This window comes from Oryctolagus cuniculus, chromosome 10, assembly GCF_964237555.1.
Source record: "Oryctolagus cuniculus chromosome 10, mOryCun1.1, whole genome shotgun sequence".
NCBI classification, from domain to species: Eukaryota; Metazoa; Chordata; class Mammalia; order Lagomorpha; family Leporidae; genus Oryctolagus; species Oryctolagus cuniculus.
The window spans coordinates 69821594-69828925 of record NC_091441.1 but is presented as its reverse complement, the minus strand read 5'-3'; positions in this window follow the sequence as shown (position 1 = coordinate 69828925).

Here is a 7332-nt window from a genome sequence, read left to right as displayed (position 1 = left end):
CACATTTCTTGATTTCCATATTTTGAACCATCCTTTCATCCTAGTATGAATCCCACTTGATCATGGCAACTAATCATTTTAATGTACTGTTGGATTCAGTTTGCTAGTATTTTGTGGAGGATTTTTGCATCTGTGTTCATTTTAATCTCTTCCTTATTTGATTCACTTAGCTTCAGAATTGATTATCTTGGGCAGATTTTTTTTTTATTATTTAATTTTATCAGCTGCACAGGCATTTAGCTTACTGGTTGAGATGCCTGTGTCCCTCATTGGACAGCCTGAGTTTTATTCCTGGCTCTAGTTCCTAACTGCAGCTTCCTGCCAGGGCAACCCTGAGAGACACCACTCATACCTCAAGTGGTTGGGTTCCTGCCACCAACATGTGAGACTTGGATTGTGGTTTCAGCTCCCAATTTTGGCCCTGTTCCAGCCCCAGATACTGCAAACACTTTGATGAACGAACAAGAGTCTGGGAGTCCCCTATCCCCCCTTCTCTGCCTCTCAATTATATAAAAAAATTTTTTTGAGATTTATTTGAAAGAGTAACAGAGAGAAGGAGAGGCAGAGAGAGAGAATCTTCCATCCACTGGTTCAGTCCCCAAAAGGTTGCAACAGCCAGGGCTAGGCAGACCAAAGCCTGGGGCTTCATCCGGGTCTCCCACATGAATACAGGGGCCCAAGTCCTTGGGCTATCTTCTGCTGCTTTCCCAGGCACATTAGCAGGGAGCTGGATCAGAAATGGAGCTACTGGGACTTGAACTGGCACCCATATGGGATGCTGGCACTGCAGGTGGCTTAACCCACTATGCTACAATGTCAGCCCCTATAAAACATTTTTAATAAAAATTATATCATCTGCAAATAATGTTTAATATACTTTGTATCAGTCAGTAATAATTTTAATAAGTATCCCCTCCATTTAAAATAATTTAATATAGAAAATTGGCTATAAATATATTGGAAGGGTTAGCTAAGAGCAAAAAGAGATCATGTGAGATTATCCAGAGATAAGTAACTACAGGAACCCCCCCACCCCCACCCCGGCAACCTCTTTATGCTGGCAGAATGAAATGGAAAATAGTTTTACCCAAGGCTAACCAGCACTGGCCCTCTCAGGTTGCTGATAGTGAAACATTTACCACCAATAGACAGGAAGCCAGGAGTTAGTTAGTAACAAAGGAGCAAGGGCCCACCCGCTCTGGTCAGCAGGTAATCCTGGAGCTTTGCTGCTGTGCTGAAGCCAGAGCTAGGTGCTGCTTTTAAATACCACTCGGGGCTGGTGCTGTGGCGCAGCAGGTTACCGCCCTGGCCTGAGGCGCCGGCATATGGGCACCAGTTCTAGTCCCAGCTGCTCCACTTCTCATCCAGCTCTCTGGTGTGGCCTGGGAAGACAGTAGACGATGGCTCTTGGCCCTTGGGCCCCTGCACCCATGTGTGAGACCCGGAAGAAGCTCCTGGCTCCTGGCTTTGGATTGGTGCAGCTCCACCTGTAGTGGCCAATTGGGGAGTGAACCAGCAGATGGAAGACTTCTCTCTCTCTCTCTGCCTCTCCTCTGTGTAACTCTGACTTTCAAATAAATAAATGAATCTTAAAAAAAAAATACCACTCAGTAAGAAGCCATTTTCCCACTGCCAGCACAACTGCAGCTTTCTGAGGTGGTTCCATAGAGGGGAAAGGTTTTTCTCTCCCACATTCCATTCTCATACCTGTGTCTCTCATAGGCAGAACCTAACTAGAAAAAGAGAATTGGGGCCAGCATTGTGGTGTAGCAGATAAAGCCACTAGCTGCAATGCCAGCATCCCATATGGGTGCTGGTTCAAGTCCTAGCTATTCCTCTTCCAATCTGGCTCCCTGCCAATCACCTGGGAAAGACAATGGAGGATGGCCCGTGTTTGGGCCCCTGGCTTCAGCCTGACCCAGTCCTAGCCATTGTAACCATCTGGAGAGTGAACCAACAGATGGAAGGTATCTATCTCCCTCTCCCTTCTGTAACTCTATCTTTCAAGTAAATAAATCTTAAAAAAGAAGAAGAAGAAGAAGAAGAAGCAGAAGTAGTAGCAGAGAAAGAGAGTTTCCAACTATTGGTTCATTTCCAAATGCCCACAGTGGCCAGGGCTGGACTAAGGTTGAAGCCTAAAGCTAGGAACTCAATCCAGTTCTCCCATGTGGGTGGCAGATACCCAACTACTTCAGTCATCACTGCTATTTCCCAGCCTCTACACTGGTAGGAAGCTGGAGTCAGGAGCCAGAGCTGGGAATCAAACTCAGCTTCTCTGATTTGAGACATGAGCATTTTAACTGCTAAGCTAAACACCTTATTACCTAAGCTAAACACCCTTATTACCTCTTTCCTTGACATTTTATTCTTAATGAAATATAATATACATTCCAAACTGTATTTATTTCACAAGTACACAACTCACTGGATTTTCACACACTGAACACAACTGTCCAACCACCATCAGATCACGAAGTCCTGCTTGGACTTATGGTCATTAAGCTCCTGCCCCCAGGGGTGAGCACCATCCTCATTCCTAAGCCCATGGGGTGATATGATGGCTAATTTTTTGTCACCCCGGGCAAACTCTGGTGGCAAGTTGTTGGTTCAAACACCAACTTTGATGTTGCTGTGGAGGCACTATTTAGATGTGATTAATATCTACAGTCATTCTGTCTCTACCTAAAGGAGCCTCATTCATTTGATTGAAGGCCTGAAGATTGAAAACGCAGGTATCCCCAGCAAAGAGAAGGAATTCTGCCTGAGTTTCTAACATGCCCGTCTACCCTGTAGATTAGACTCTAAACTGCAGCATCAGTGCCCACTGCTTTGTCTTTAGGATTGTTCACTTAACCAGCACCATAATGACATGAGCCACTTGCTTAAAATAAATCCCTTTTGTGTCCCTATAGATAAGAGATATGTGTTATCATCTGTTCTGTATCTGGAGCACCCAGACTCAAATTTTGAGCCTTGATGGTTCTAGAGGAACAGAATCTTAAGGGTGAATTTTCTGAATAGATTCTGGCTTCTGGAATTGATTTCTGGTTAGATTTAAAGACACTAATGACTCCATTTCCAGTGATAAAGTGGAAACCAAGGCCGGTGCCGTGGCTTACTTGGCTAATCCTCCACCTGTGGCGCCAGCACCCCGGGTTCTAGTCCCGGTTGGGGCGCCAGGTACTAGTCCCGGTTGTTCCTTTTCCAGTCCAGCTCTCTGCTGTGGCCCAGGAGTGCAGTGGAGGATGGCCCAAGTGCTTGGGTCCCTGCACCCGCATGGGAGACCAGGAGGAAGTACCCTTGCTCCTGGCTTCAGATTGGTACAGCGCCAGCCGTAGCGGCCGTTAGGGGAGTGAACCAACGGAAGGAAGACCTTTCTCTCTGTCTCTCTCTCACTATCTATAATTCTCTCTCTCTCTTTCTCTCTCTAACTCTGCCTGTCCAAAAAAAAAAAAAAAAAAAAGGTGGCGGGGGGAGCAAAAGGCAAGCATTTAGCCTAGTGGTTAAGACACCTGTGTCCCACGTCAGACTGCCTGGATTTGATACCTAACTCCAACTCCTGCTAATGCAGATCTGGGAAGATTGTATTGATAGTTCAAGTGGTTGAATCCCTTCTACACTTGTGAGAGACCTAGACTGTGTTCCCAGCTCTAGGCTTCAGCCTCAACCATTATAGGAACTTGGGGAGTGATCCAATGGGTGAGATCTCTCTCTAACCTGTCTTTCTCAAAATAAATAATAACAGTCATGATAATAAAAACAGGGCAATGATAGTACATGCTATGATGGACAAATAACCCCAAATATCACCATTGGATGCTCATACTCAAACACTCATGACCAGCAAATTTCTGAATGGCCTTATATTTAATACCTTTGAACGTTATTGTCAAACTAATGAATATATTAAGATTGTTTGGTTAAATGTGCTGGACAATGTGGGGAAACAAAAAGATGAACTCAAGGCTTCAAATTTCTAGCTCAACTACCACATAACTGGCTGGAAATGTCTATATTTGCCCCAAGATAAACATATCCCCTGAAGCCATGGAACTAAAATTTCTGAAAATCAAATCTAGAGTCTCAACTGCAAGTGGTGAATTAGAATATAAATTGAGGCGCCAGCACTATGACACAACAGGTTAAAGCCCCTGGTTGCAGTGCCAGCTTCCCATAAAGGCACTGGTTGGAGTCCTGGCTGCTCTACTTCTGATCCAGCTCCCTGCTAATGTACCTGGGAAAGCAGCAGAGGATGGCCCAAGTCTTTGGGCCCCTGCACCCACGTGGGAGACCTAGAGGAAGCTCCTGGCTCTGGTTTGTGGCCAACTGGGGAGTGAACCAGCAGATGGAAGACCTCTCTCTCTCTCTTTCTGTCTCTAACTCTTTCAAATAAATAAAATAAATCTTTTTTTTTTTTAAAAAGAATATAAATTGATTTTCCAGCCCCACAAGAAACCTCTGTTGTTAAAGTAAGGGCAGATCCTGAGGAAGCTGGGGTCAGTGAATCCCCAAATTCTGTTGAGCCTCCTCTGCCAGCAGAAGCAGCACCTCCACTGTGTCTGAGGACGTTAGCCCTGCTTTCCCTGAGAAGCCTGCAATTGCCTCTTCTGAGGTTGTCACCTCAAAAGATACTGCAGATTGTCCTCGGGACCTACCTCCACCACCCCTCTTTGCTTCTAGAACTAAGATTCAAGTCCCTGCAGGCCCTGAAAGGTGAGCTATCCCCCTGAAAAACTGCCTATTGAAATGTCACATTATACCCCTAGAAGTATATACAATTACTATGCATCAATTAAAAATAAAAAAAAATCTGTTTAAAAACAAATTTTGTCTTTAAAACTGCATGAGTGTTTCAATTTATGCAGACAGAAGTCAGTGGGATATGTATGGAAATAAGTATTAAGATAACTGTTTATATAAGGTTAGGTTATTGTATATTTCCCATATATAATAAGTATATAGATATATAAGTGGGAAATAGATATATAACTATATATAATAATATATAAATACACAATATATGATAAATAGATATATAATATATAAATAATTATTTCCCATATATAAATAATAATAATTTCCCATGTATTACAGATACATATATGGGAAAGAACAGGAAGTTGGATCAATTTGAATTTATTAATATGGACCTATTCAGAGCTTCTGGATTGTGTTGTGACTGAGGGGTTAGAGAGGGCTGATTTGGTTGGTTGCTTGAAACATGGACCAGAAGGTGGCCAACACAGAGTGAGGTTGAAGTGCCAAAAGGGCCTTAATTCACTGCAGAGGAAGAGACCCAGAGGCTTAGGGAGACTGGAATGCTAGAGTGGATTTATTGTGGGAGGTCTGCTCACCCAGTCTGCAGGGGTGCAGAGGACACAGCTTTCATCATGATGGTAAGAAGCAAATGTATGAGGGGAGCCCAGGCATCCATGAAGGGCACTGTGGGTGCTCCTCTTTGTATGTCAGGAATTACAGTGGGGGCTGCTGCCCCTGCATGCACAGGGGTCCCAGGTGGCAGGAGACAAGTTGTGGCACTGAATCATTTAAGGCAAAGTGGATGTGGTTACCAGTAGGGCAGCTGAGTCAAACCAGTAGTCAGAATTCTCTGAGTGATGGAGACCTAAGCCATTGGCTAGTTGGTCATGGTGTCCCTAGAAGAAAATAAATGATTTAGCCTATTTAATTCTGATTTATCTATATAAGTGGAAGATCAAGTTAACAAGAGACAAATTTGAATCAAAAACAATCACAGTTCACTCAGAATAGACCCAGAACCCCTGGAATGAAGGGGAAGCCAAGTCTGCCTGAGGAAGAAGCCTGCTACACTACCAAAGTGTTATTTATCAGAGAAAGAGAGAGAGAGAGAGGGAGAGAGAGAGTTTGAGTAAGCACTACCATCCATTGGTTTACTCCTCAGATGCCCACAGTGGCCAGAACTGGACTGGGCTGGAGCCATGAGCTGGGAACTCAATCCAAGTTTCACACATGGGTGGTAGGAACTCAATTACTTGAGTCATCACCATTGCCTCATGGGGTCTTCATTGTTGGGAAGCTGGACGTCAGGAACTAGAACCAGGAAATGAACCCAGATACTCCAATGTGAAAAGCCCACATATTAACTGCTAAGTTAAATGCCCACTCTACTGCCAAAAATTGGAACTATTAATTTTCAACTTAGCATTCTCCAAAGAAACCTAAGGTGTGGTTCTTTTTGGCCTTAATAACTATATGTTGGGGAAAGGAAATAATAAAGATTTTCAGGGATTACTGAACACTGATTCTGCACTGACATTAATTCCAGGATACAGGGTGGCATTGTGGCACAGTGGGTTAAGCCGACACCTGTGGCACTGGCATCCCATATGGGCACAGATTCAACTTCTGGCTACTCCACTTCTAATACAGCTCCCTGCTAATATGCCTGGGAAGGCAGCGGAGGATGGCCCAAGTCCTTGGAGCCCTGATACCCACTTGGGAGACCCGGAAGAGGTTCCTGGCTCCTGGCTTCAGCTTGGCCCAGTCCTGGCCATTGCAGCTGTTTGAGGGGACGGGGGAGACCAGCAGATGGAAGATCTCTTTCTCTCTCTCTTCCTGTAACTCTGCCTTTAAAATAATTTTTTTTTATTTATTTGACAGGTAGAGTCACAGAGAGAGAGAAACAGAGAGAAAGGTCTTCCTTCCATTGGGTCACCCCCAAATGGCCACCACAGCCAGTGTGCTGCGCCAATCCGAAGCCAGGAGCCAGGTACTTCCTCCCAGTCTCCCATGCAGGTGCAGGAGCCCAAGCACCTGGGCCATTCTCCACTGCCTTCCCAGGCCACAGCAGAGAGCTAGAGTGGAAGAGGAGCAACCGGGACTAGGACTGCGCCCATATGGGATGCCAGCGTCACAGGCGGAGGATTAACCAAGTGAGCCACGGCACTGGCCCCGTAAAATAAATATTTAAAAAATAAAATCTGGCAATTTATTTTTGAAAGGCAGAGTTAGAGACAGAGATCTTCCATCCACTGGTTCATTCCCCAAATGGCTACAATAGCCAGCACTGTGCCAGGTGGAAGCCAGGAGCTTCATCTAGGTCTCTCACAAGGGAGGCAGGAGCTCAATCACTTGTACTATCTTCCACTACTTTCCCAGGCACATTAACAGGAAGCTGGATCAGAAGGGGAGCAGCTGGGACTTGAACTGGTACCCATATGGGATGCCAGCACTGCAGACGATGTTTCAACTTGTTATGCTACAATACTGGCTCCCCTTGCCAATACTTTGTCCTCATACCTGTTAGTAAAGATTACAAGAGGTAATTTGCAAGGTCAGCCTTCACTGTTGTAT